General features: G+C 44.6%; 1 protein-coding gene across 1 annotated transcript in view; it reads right to left on the bottom strand.

Moving 5' to 3' along the window:
- JADE3 (jade family PHD finger 3) overlaps positions 1-12,717 on the bottom strand; it is a 159,325-nt gene extending 146,608 nt beyond the window's left edge. The window contains 1 exon segment of the mRNA XM_033202078.1: positions 12,464-12,717. The gene's annotated coding sequence lies outside the window, so the exon portion shown is untranslated.
- Between the last annotated feature and the right edge of the window lie 354 nt (positions 12,718-13,071).

Raw genomic sequence — 13,071 nt, 5'->3', positions numbered from 1 at the left:
AGTGATGCAAATTACTGAGTGCTAATGACATATTAAAAAAACTACAGGCATACATTGAATTTGGAAGAGAGCAAGACAAACATATAATGTTTAAGTGGGATAGAGGCTTTTTAAGCCTAAAACAGGGAGAAACCAAACTAGAATCAATTATTCCTGGCTCCCTAGCCATAAAACCATAAAATTCAAGAGAGTAAGAAAAATAAAAATAAAGGAAAACTAACCTGTACTGAGTTTCTATGTACCATGCACTGCATTAGACATTTATATAGATTAAACCTTTCAGGTTTCAGCTTGGATATAAAGCACTAGGATGCTATCATCTCCATTCTCACAACAAGAAAAATGCTAGACAAACTGAAAAGCAATTACTTTTCTTTGACATATGACAGAACTGAGGTCCTAGGACAAACCACTATCCCACAATTTCAATATATGGAAAGACACATACCCGCAGGGAGACACAGGATCCGAGCATATAAACTTGTAGGAAGACCAAACTAGAAGTTCTGACAAATTACCGGAGACCAGAGTATGAGCTGGCATGAGAGTGTGAAGCTTGTAAGAGGTTGCTACACTCGACAAGTTTTTCCTACAGGAATTCCACCAGGCTCTCACAGGGAATTTCAGGGAAAAATCTCAGAAAAAGCGCCCACTATGGTGATGGCTGGCTGGCTGAGGAAAACAGCACCCACTGCGAAACCTACCCAGATCCCTTTATCCCCAATACAGAACAAAAAGGCTTAGTCTTCAGGGGGAAGGACATGAAACCCATGGTTGGAGAACACTGGTGGATACTCACTGCAGCTAGGGTAAAGGAACATGGGAAAAAGAAAAAGAAGCTCCAGTCCAGGAGGAGGAAAAGGAAATCTTGCCAAGGACACACTCAAGACCCAGGCTCTAGTACCTGTCTCAGTAAGGTTTAATCAGATCATCAGAGAACTCCCTCCTCCCCTACTAACTACAACCTGGCAAACCAGCTCCATGGTTAAGAACAATAGACTACAACTGGGAGAGCTGTTAAAGATAGCTCTTGGGAAGCAGCACAGAGTAAAAACCCAAAGCAAAGCAAGAGTCAAAATGAATGTATCACTAGAGAAATCAGAAATCTCTGGTGCCTGGTGGAGCACAGTGGCTCACGCCTGTAATCTCAGCACTTTGGGAGGCCAAGGCAGGAGGATCGCTTGAACCTAGAAATTCAAGACCACACTGGGCAACATAGGGAAACTTCATCCCTACAAAAAAAACAAAAAAATTTAAAAATTAGCTGGGCATGGTAGCACGCACTGTGGTCCCAGCTACTCAGGAGGCTGAGGCTGGAGGACTGCTTGAGCCCAGAAGGTTGAGAGGTTGAGGCTGCAGTGAGCCATCATCGTGTCACTGTACTCCAGCTTGGGTGACAGAGCAAGACCCTGTCTCAAAAAACAAACAAACAAAAAAAAAAAAAAAAAAAAGAAAAGAAAAAAGAGAGAGAGAGAAAGAAAAGAAATCTCTGGTACCCATAGCAAAACAAAACCAACCTGATATCAAATAGGTCAACTCTTGCTGGGCGCGGTGGCTCACACTTGTAATCCCAGCACTTTGAGAGGTCAAGGCACTTGAACCCAGGAGTTCCAGACCTAGTCTGGACAACATGGTGAAACCCCGTCTCTACAAAAGATCTTAAAAATTAGCTGGACATGGTGGAGCACACCTATAGTCCCAACTACTTGGGAGCCTGAGATGGGAGGATCGCTCGAGCCCAGGAGGTCGAGGCTGCAGTGAGGTATGATCATGCCACTGCACTCCAGCCTGGGTGACAGAGCGAGACTCTGTCTCAAAAGCAAAAACACAAAAACAAAAAAACACAGGCCAACTCCTGACCAGATTAACACAAATCCCCATAAATATGATGTTCTCCAAACATATCAAATATTAATCTAAGCATCTCCTGCCCATGTTCAGCTTTTGGCATATTTAGGAGGCGAAACAAAAGGCAAGAAAACACTCCAAGTGACAAACGAATTATTATTATTATTATTATATTTTTGAGATGGAGTCTTGCTCTGCTGCCCAGGCTGGAGTGCTGTGGCCGGATCTCAGCTCACTGCAAGCTCCGCCTCCCGGGTTTACGCCATTCTCCTGCCTCAGCCTCCCGAGTAGCTGGGACTACAGGCGCCCGCCACCTTGCTCGGCTAATTTTTTTTATTTTTTTTAGTAGAGACGGGGTTTCACCGTGTTAGCCAGTATGGTCTCGATCTCCTGACCTCGTGATCCGCCCGTCTCGGCCTCCCAAAGTGCTGGGATTATAGGCTTGAGCCACCGCGCCCGGCCGACAAATGAATTATTAAATCCAGACTCAGTAAATGCAGATGTTGAGATTATCAGAAACAAAACTTAAAAGAACTATGATTAATATCTTAAAGACTCTAACATAAAAAATAGACAATATGCAAGACCAGACAAATAATTTCAGCAAAGAGATAGAAACTGTAAGAATGAATAAAAGGGAAATGCTAGAATAAAAAAAAAAAAAAAAACAGCAAGAAAAACAATGGGCTCAACAGTAGACTTGACACAGCCAAGGAAAGAATCAGTGAGCTTGAAGACCAAGCTTATTGATCAGTCAATAAAAATTAAAAAGAGACAAATTAATGAAAATATTGAAGAGCATTCAAGAACTGTGGGGTAATAACAAACAATATAATACACTTGTAATTGGAATCCCAGAAAGAGAAAAAGAAAAAGAACAGGATAGAAGAATTATTTGAAGAAACAATGGCTGAGAACTTTCCAAAATTAGTGACAGACAACAAACCATAGATATAATAAAGTTCAGAGAACACAAAGCAGGATAAAAATGAAAAAATTTTAAAAGCCACAGTTAGGCATATCATATTCAAGCTGCTGAAAACCAAAGACAAAAAGAAAACCTTCAAAGTAGTCAGAGGAAAAAATGACACATTAACTATGGAAGAACAAGGATAAGAATTACAGCAGCCTCAAACTAACGTGGGAACAGAGAGCCAAACACCACATGTTTTCACTCATGGGTGGGAGAGTTGAACAATGGGAACATATGGACACAGGGAGGGGAGCATCACACACTGGGATCTGTCGGGGGGGCTGTGGGACTGGGGGAGGGATAGAATTGGAAGAGGTGCCTGAAGTGGGTGATGGGTTGATGGGTGCAGCGGGCCACCATGGCACGTGTATACCTACGTGGCAGACTTGCACGTTCTGTGCATGTATCCCAGAACTTAAGGTATTAAAAAAAAAAAAAAAAAAAAAAAAAAGAATTACAGCAGCCTTCTCCTCAGAAACTATGTAAGCCAGGCAATGGTGGAGTACTATGTTGAAAGAGGAAAAAAACCTGTCAACCCACGAAAGTGTCCTTTCAAAAGTGAAGGAAAATGAAAATTTCTCAAACAACCAAAAACAGAGAATTTACTGCCAGCAGATCTGCCCTCAAAAGATAGGTTAAAGGGAATTCTTTAGGCAGAAAGACTGTGATCGAGGTAGGAAACCTGGATTACCATAAAGAAATTAAGAGTATTGGAAAAGGAATAAATGAAGGTAGAATATAATCTTATTAAACATTTGAAAAGCCAATTTCCCCAAACACCAGCTAGGGGCCAATCGTGCATATTGGCCTTCTAAAGATAGCAGCCTCAGGCCTGCTATGTTAACTCTTTTCTGCACAACACAGTATATTTTAAAAAAAATCCTACAACATCATACTTGATGGTGAGAGATGGAATGCTTTCCAAGATTGGAACAAGTTAAGTATGTCCTCTCTCACCACTACAATTCTGAAAAAGAAGAAGAAAGCCAGGCCAGGTGTGGCGGCTCGCACCTATAATTACAACACTTTGGGAGGCCAAAGCAAGAGGATCACTTGAGGCAGGAGTTCAAGACCAGCCCGGGAAACATAGCAAGACCTTATCTCTGCACAAAAAATATTTTAAAATAGCTGGGCATAGTGGCATGTGCCCATAGCCCCATCTACTCAAGAGGCTGAGACAAGAGGATCACTTCAGCCCAGGAGTTCAAGGCTGCAGTGAGCTATGATGGGGCCACTGCACTCTAGCCTAGGTAACAGAGCAAGACCCTGTCTCTTAAAAAGCAAAAAAGGCCGGAGGTAGTGGCTCATGCCTGTAATCTCAGCACTTTGGGAGGCCAAGGTGGGAGGACTGCTTAAGACCAGGAGTTTGAGACCAGCCTGGCCAATACAGTGAGACCCTGTTTCTATAAAAAAAAAATTTTTTTTTAAATTAACTTAAGCACACCCTGAGAGAAAAATTGTAAAAAGCCAGAGTACTCATATTATCTGATTTCTAGGCTTATTATAAAGCTATAATAATCAAGACTGTGTGTTAATGGAGAAATGATAGCTACATTGATCGATGCAACAGAGAGCCCAGAAACAGATCCACAGAAGCATAGCCAACTGATTTTTGATACATATGCAAAGGCAATTCAATGGAGAAAGGATAGTCTTTTCAACAAGTGGTGCTGGGACAACTAGACATCCATATGTGGAATATGAACCTCAATACATACTTCACATTCATGGCAGGAGAGAATATAAAACGGTAGAACCACTTTGGAACATAGTTTGGTAACTTCTGTCAAAGAAAAATCCACTAATCCCATTCCTACGGATTTACCCCAATAAACCGCAAATTTATATCCACACAGAGATCTATCTGTACACTAATGTTTACCACAGCTCTATTCATAACCACCAAGAAACTGGTAACAACCAAGTCGTCCTTCAACAGGTGAATGAACAAACTGGTACATCCATACAATGGAATAGCATTCAGTAATGAAAAGGAACAGGCTATTCATTCACATAATATGGATGAATCCACTAAAAGCAAGAATAAAAAATGGCTATATATTGTATGATTCCACTCATGTGACATTCTGGAAAAGGCAGAATTACAGTTTAAAATTCAGAAGTACGCTATTGTGAGGCATTTCTAGGGGGAAAAACTGGCTAGATTTTTTTTGAACAGGAATAGCTCTGATCAGGTCAACTTGGATAGAAGTCTATGGAAGTTCACATCACTATATATCATCTCTTTAAAAAAATGTATTTAACTTTTAAAATAAGAAAATATATTCACATTGCTTAAAATTCAAAACACACATATAAAAGTTTATGTACTGAAACGTCTCCCTCTCACCCTCTACCTGCTTGGTCATGCATGCTCCAAAACTATCAGTGTCTTCAATATTCTTGATTGACCCTTAGGATATTACCAATCTTTTGCTACTACAAGCAATACTCCAATTAATATGTAAATATTTGTTGAATAAATTCCTGGAAGTGTTTGCGGGATCTAATGATGTGTGTGTTTATAAATTTTGACTGCTCTTTCAAGTCACTGACTTTTAAAATGTCAGAGATTTTTAATTTTTATCCTAGGAGGAAAGAAGAAAAGCTAAGATTCTATCACCAGGCAATTTTCTGGAGGAATGTACATCTCTTAAGACACACAAAATGAGCCTTGTATAGTTTCCCACACATATTTCCTAGGGTCCAGTTGCATTTTCATGTAATATATTTCAGGCTACAAGCTGTTGTAAAGCCTATTTCAGTCATGTGGAAAGTGTTACTTCTGAGATCTTCACAAGCAAAGGTCAGAGGCTGATGCCCCAAATTGGTAATTCCTGGCCACTCACTTCATAGTGCAATGCTGGATTTTTCACTGCAACCACAGGAAGATTTTTAAATCTTGCCCAATTAAAACACATCTACAGAGAATCCCTTGTTCTTATTACCAATGCTCAAATAAGGATTTCCTCTCTTAGGTACAAATTATAAATCACATCAAGGTTCCAAGGAAAGACTGCAAATGTTTCTTTCATCTCTTAAGTGGTCGTGGTTCCCAAGTAACAGTCTTTTTGCTTGACCACAAAACCTAGTAGAGTCTAATACACTAGGGTTTTCATGATAATGCTTGAATGGAAGGTTGAGAAAATCTAGGGACTCCTTTGAATAACAGCCATGCAAGATCAGAAAGCAGTTAAGCCACTCACAAGAATATCTATGTCCAAACCACACTGTCTCCCGTCGGCTTCTTCCTAGAAAAACCATCACTCCATTCCACACTCGGTGGAAGAGGTGTTACCAATAGCACAATCACATTATTTAGTCTCTAGAATACACTACATTCAGAAATGGGTGTTTAATAAGATTTATAAAAGGTTAAGAGCTTACATTCACTGCTAATTATTATGAATTATTGCAGTAATGGCCCCCAATTTTTTCACATCTCCCTGTATCCACACCTTTGAATGGTCACCTCCCACAATGACTCTGGGCTTGGCCACGGAAGCACTTCCATGCTTTAGCTTATGGGACAATAGCAAATGTGACACAGCAAACATTTGAAAAGTGCTTGTGCACTGGTGCTTGCTCTCAGTTGCTACTCTGTGACTTCAAGACCACCATGTTAGTAAGTCCAGACTAGCCAGTTGGAGGGCAGACCACATAGAGTGGAGATGAACCATCCCAGCTTAGGGCCTCCCAGACCAACCAGCCTGCCAACCAACAGATGTGTGAGTAAGGCTATCCCAGATCATCTAGCCACCAGCTAACCACCCTCCCCCAAAAAGCTAATTGACACAGGCTACTTAAAAGTAAATACGTTTGTGGCCTAGTACTTATGGGAAGGGGAACAGAACACTGGTTTTCCTCCTGTGAAGTTTACTCTGTAGATAAGAAATAGTTTCAAACAGAAAAACTTCCAGTACCTGGATGAGAATAAATAAATATATAAGTATTGAAAAAATACTTAAGTCTTCCCAGATTCTAACAAATGTGCTGTCTGCCATCACAGATGGCACACACATGCAAAAAACAAAAAACATAAAAAAAATTTCCATTTAGTCACTGAAGTATCTTTATCATGATATATTTAACCAAAGTCTTATACTCGACAGTTCCATTTCTAACACTGAACAACAACTCAGGTTTCCAGGAATTACATTTTCTCTCAATTCTACTTTTTCCCCATGTGACAGGGATCAGTGAGAGCTGAAAGAGCTCCCTTAATGCAGCCTAAAAAGCATCAGCTATATGAGCCTAATTAAACCTCCTTCTAGAAGCATTCTGAAGGACCAACTTCTTCCAGCATCATAGAAACTCTTTTTAGCCATGTTAATGGCAGTCAATAAAAACTGTTTAAGACCTACACATTTGGTCTGGGGACATTGCCTCTATTGGATTGCAAGGTGGGCCACTGAAGGGGAAATGACTTTCTTAAACCATTTTTGTTTAGGCCTCGCTATATGCTTCTCTGGATGAGAGAGAGAGATAGAGATAGAGAGAGAGAGACCTCCACGAGAGAGAGAGAGAGAGAGAGAGAGAGAGAGAGAGGAGAGAGAGAGAGAGAGAGAGAGAGAGAGAGAGAGAGAGAGAAACACCTCCCACTGTACTTGGAATAAAACACAAGCTCCTTAATGAGGTCCTGTAAGGCCCTGTCAATCTTTCCCTGCCCCCTCATCTCTCTTACCCCAGTTCCTAGCCAAACCTCTGTGGATCCTTTCCACATCTCTCTCCCACCTCAGTGCCCTCACAACACCTGCTGCTACCCCTGCCTGGCAATCCCTTCTCTCTAACCTTTACCTTGCTTATCCCTGCTCATTCTCAAGGCTCAGGGCACCATGCTGGTCTCCCTCACAGGGACATTCTACCTTATACTTGCTGTGTGACCTCGGACAAGTTACCTTTGCTTCATCTTTCTGAGTCTCACACCTCAGAGAGAGAGAGATCCTCTGTTAGTTAAGCACTTAGCACAGTACTCGGCACACAGGAAATGTTTAAGAAATAATTGCTGCTGTTATTGTTATTATCCTAGATGATAATGTCCATCATAGCTCTTAGTGCAATTAGATATTTATTTGTTGAAAAAAATAGAAACACACCCCCCTCCCCAGCTTGGATCCCACCTTAATACCTATTACTTTTTAGGCAATTTCCCCATATATTGCATTTTTGTAGAGTAAGATGAAAGTTTACAAATCATCGATTAATTCTCACTACCATCCTCAGAGATATGGTTTGACAAAGAAATTGAGGCACAGAGAAGTTAAGTAACTGGCCAAGAGCAAGTGGTAGAGCTAGGAGTTGAATCCAAGTTGGCCTGACCTCACAGCCTGTGCTGGGTATATGACACCAAAGGCTTCCCAACTCACGAACCTTGTCATCTAAGAGCAGGCCTCGGAGAAGATAGATCTTCATAGTTACATTCATCCCAATGACTCCCAGAGATCTACTCCTCAGATCCTTAACCAGGATGGTGTTCCCATCACTCCCTGTGAACCCCTTCAGCAGAGCACTCTTCCCCGACTGTGAGAAGATGACTTAATTCCTTTCCACTCAAAGTTGAGCTGTAAAGGGGATGATTATCTTTCACCTCTTATACCCCTAGCAAACAGAAGGTATTCAATACATGTTTGCTGAATGAATTAAATGAAAATCTTGGAGAATATATTATTGCTGCAAAGTTGGGGAGTGGAGTGAATTTTCATTAACAATATTAAAGTTTGGCATAGTTAAGAACAAACTTGACAAGAATGGTGAGAAAAGTGGGGTTTATCTTAACCACTTTTACAATTGATAATGATTTCTATATCTAGCCCTAGAGATTCTACAGAGTTTACAAATTGTGTGCTTCATAGCTGTAGGTAGACTTTGCTCTACCTCTGGGACCCTGCCTCACCAACACTGCTCTGCTATACCCAGTGGCTGCAAATGCGCCACTGTTCAGGACAGGATGCCCTTGATAAGTACCAATCTCTCAGTTATTACTAACAAATGGCTTGAAAGAAAGAACAAATAATAAATCTCAGTGATTACTAACAAATGGTTTGGAAAGAGAAACAAAAAGAGCAAGTGATAAAGCAAATGAGAGCAAACTGTTAATAATTGAGAATATAGTGAGTTCTTTGAACTATTCTTCTAACATTTTGTAATTATCAAAATAAGATTTTAAAATCTAAAGAAGAATGTGTCCCAGAAGATTTCAACACACAAAGTCTAGTGTATTGGCCATGCTGGTGTCGTATTTTCTTGTCATGTGTCTCAAAAAAACAAACAAACAAACAAAAAAACAAACAACAAACAAAAAAACAAACAAACAAAAATCACATTCTAGGCTCAGGTTTCCTTGCCCAGCAGCCAATACTAAGTGAAAAGGAGCTCCTTGGGTAGCAGGGCACAGCCATGGTTCCTGGGTTGTGGCAAAGATTAAATTATTTGCTGCTTGAAAAGTATTGATGAACTCATAGGTGTCTCCTATTGGTCAAACCCCAGTACTATTTTCCCACACTAGGTCCTTTATTCAGTTGGTTGCCTTCTGAGTTATCACCTTCCTTTTCACAAGCCTAGCTATGAAATCAGGCGAGCTTTTCCCAAGACCCTTTTTCTCTTTCTCCCAAGAAAAGCACAGAGGCAGTTCTAATGGTAAGAATTTTGCTGCTATTGTCTATGAAAAGACCTACAGGAACAAGGCAAAAATAACCATGGGGGAGTCACAAAGATTCCAGAAAACAGAAAACTCAAAGTGGTAGTTATTTGGTCTGTAATGATCACTTACTTGCTAGTAACCATTTATCCTTATATCACTTCTATCCATTCATCCTAGATCCTCCCCACCATGCAAACCAGAATGCTTCAGCTTTCCCAGCCAATGTAACTGGAAGAACAGAAACTTGTGAGCCATTAAAGTGTCCCCAAGTTAGGAGAGTACCAGACAGGCGTCACCTAACACTCACTTCTCACCTATATTGTGGGGCAAGTCAAGATCATAGTAAATTATACCTCAATGAGAGATTTTCTTAATGTAAGACAGCATATTACCTGTCTTCTCAGCTCCTATTTTGTGTAAGCTCCACAAGGAGATAGGTGCATTATGTCCCATGATAATGTTCAACTTCATTTTTGACTAGCTCTCTACAACTCTGATCAAGGCTTCTAAGAGCCCTCTAATGCCATGTCTTCATCAACACCTGATGCCTCCTACCTTCCCCACCTCCTCCAAAATACTTGCCTAGTTCCAGCCAGACCTCAAAGTAGTGGGCAGAAAGAAGATACAGCTTTGTGTAGGTTACAGGAAAAAAATGGGTTGTTATGGTTGGTGGAACACAAGAGAGGGAAAAGACAAGCATTATTAAAGGAGAGAACCATACAAAACCTACAAGTCTTCAACACCCTTTCTTCTTTAACTTTCATCAATCCATACTTCTTAGCTATGATGCCAGCCCTGCACCATCACCTGTCCTGCTCCTGGGAATCTCCCCAACGGGCCTGAAGGTGGGTCACAACACTTCAGGGAGGAGTGGGGAGCCTTCCTCTACTTTTTTTCTACCTGTGACCAGATTCACATCGCATTGCTGAGGGCAAGCAACATGACTCAGAGAAGAGGGGAGAGAGAAAGTGTGAATTCTAGAGCCAGCCTTGCACCCCTGAGTACTCCAGAATTGACTGGACAGAAAATGCAAGGCAACAATATTGGGTTAAAAGCTATTCTCTAGCAAACAAAAGCGTAAAGAAGAGCACAACTGGAGAAAAGGTGGCAATGATAGTGGCTAACATCGATTGACAGTTGAATACACGCTGGGCACTGAAACATTTCTCAAAGATCTCAGGTAATCCTTGAAGAGAGGGTATTATCCTTTTACAGTTCAAGTATTTAAGCTCAGAGCTCACTTTAAATGAAAGAGAAAATGATATGAAGGTAGAATACTCCTAGGTTAAACAAAAAAGAAAAAAAAAATCTATTTTCACTTATCCGAAGAGTAATCACATGATGCTACAAAAGCATGAGAACCACACTACTCAAAGGGTACGAAGGCCGGGACCCACATTCCCATTGTCTACAGATGTTTTGGAAGTATTAAACTAAATAAAAACACAACGCTTTGTTCAGACCGACTCCTCTCTCAGCCCTACTCTTTCCCCATCGCAGACCTAGGCTGACAAGAAGTGGCCAAAGGGAAAGTATTTAAGAGGAGAACTGGTCTGGGAAAGTGGATTGTGGGTTGCTTAAACTAAGCAAAGACGTTGTGCAACCAGTTTTTACCTAAATTATTTTTCATTACTTCCCAAATTTAGAGAGCAGCAGTTCACTTTATCAGACTGAACACAGGGAATGAGGTCGCCTTTCCCTCCAGGCCACCACTGGAATCACCTTCAACACGGTTTCTGACTTCTTACACAATCAGAGGGCGGGAGGGGGGAATCTCATCCTCAGCTTCATAGATAACCGCACCTCACGGCACACACACACACACACAAAACAACTCGCGCACATCTGAGGCCACGGATTTCCTTGCAACTCAAAGTCGGAGAAGCGGCCAAACAAGTTTCTTGCCAAATCCCTAGTAGCTACATATGTCCCAGGGCTGCACACCGATAAAAACTTTGAAACATGCCTCCACATACCACCATTGTGGTCACTCACTCCAGATCCCGCCACCCATTCCTCACAAATAATAAACGCAGGCTGCTCTGTGCAATTTAAAGCTAGACTCCACCGAAGCACTGGCTCTGCTCTGAAAAGCGGGAGAAAAAGATTGAAGGCTATTTAAAAAAACAAAACAAAACACCAAAAAACAAAACAAAACAAAACAAAAACAAACTACGGCCCTCGGGGCGGAGGGAATGAAACGAACTCGAAAGCTGGAGAAAAGTTAACTTTGCCGTGCCCAGCGGTGGGAAAATTTCTCGGAAAGACTAGCGAAGCCCTCACGATTTTCCCACCCCGGGACCGCCCGACGCTCAGCGGCCACGGACCCGCAGTTCGAACAATGCCGCCAGCGGGAGGGAAAGTTCGCCGACCCGCCGGGCGCCCGCGCTCTCGCTCCCGCCGGGTGGGCACCCGAGCTCCCCGGGGTGCCTCGCCGCACCCAACAACACCCGTTCTTCCCTCTCCAGGCACTCGGTTCTTTCCGCCCCCCAACATCTAAACAGCCAGGGCGCGCCCTCGCGCCCTGGAGCATCCGACCCCTGGCGGTCGACAGTGCAGGTCCTCCCGCCACGGGTCTGGCCCCGTCAGCCCCGAAGCCAGGCAAAGGGCAGGGACGGAGGAGGGGGCGCCAGGAGGGGGCACCGGAGGAAAGAGCCGCAACAGTTATGGCGCTCAATTCCTGCCCGGTGTAGCCGAGAGCGGCAGCCGAGCTCGCGCGTCCGCCCCCGCCCCCCGCCCGGGCCACCAAGCACTGCCCGGGCCGGCAGAGGGGCCACTAGGCACTTTACCTCAGCCCACACACGCTCTCGGCCCCAAGGCGCCGGGGACGCCGGAGGCGACCACGATGTGGAACCGGAGCGACCCGGAGCGCGGCGAGGCTGGGCCGGGACTGTGCGCTCCGCGCCGCCCGCTTCCACTCCCGGAGGCCGCCGCTCCCGCCGCCCACCCGGCGCGACGCCCCAAACCTCGCCCGCGCCGGGTCCGGCCTCCGCGGCGCCTACCTTCGAGCAGCTGGCTCGCGGCTCCTGCCCGGCTCCACGCCGCGGCCCGGCAATGTGCCGGGTGAGTACGGTCGGAGTGGTAACCGCCCCCCTAACCGCTCGCTTTCTTCTCTTCCCTCCCTCGCACCTGCCCCTAATCCCCTCCTCGCCCCCGCCCCCCGCCGGGGCCGCCCCCCGCGCCTCAGCTCCCGCCCTCGGCCCTCGTCCGCCCGGCCCGTCAGGCCTCAGCGCTGGGCAGGCGGTTGGGCGGCGGCAGCGGCTGAGGCGGCGCGGAGCACTATTGTATTCCTGACACTGTGCGCTCCCACGCTCCGCCTCTTCCCTTTCCTTCCTCCCCCAACCTCTCCTCCCACCCACCGCCGGCCGCGCTCGCCCTACCGGAGCGGCTCCCAGCTGTCTGCCCGCCGCGCGTTCTTCTGGCGGGCTGGGCGCCGTCGCCACCCGCCGCCTCGACGCCCCGCCCACTCGCCGCTCCCGCACCCGCGGCGCCGCGTTCCAGGTGGGCTCCCCTCCCGTCCAGCTGGGTGCGCCACTGCCCGAGACGCCCCAGCCCCGCCGAGCGCTAGAGAGGACGAGGTGCGGATGCCTCGGCTGTGTTGAAATACAGA

This window comes from Trachypithecus francoisi, unplaced genomic scaffold, assembly GCF_009764315.1.
Source record: "Trachypithecus francoisi isolate TF-2019V2 unplaced genomic scaffold, Tfra_2.0 Lachesis_group6, whole genome shotgun sequence".
NCBI classification, from domain to species: Eukaryota; Metazoa; Chordata; class Mammalia; order Primates; family Cercopithecidae; genus Trachypithecus; species Trachypithecus francoisi.
Note: the sequence above shows the minus strand (reverse complement) of the source record. Positions and strands in the feature narration are given on the sequence as shown.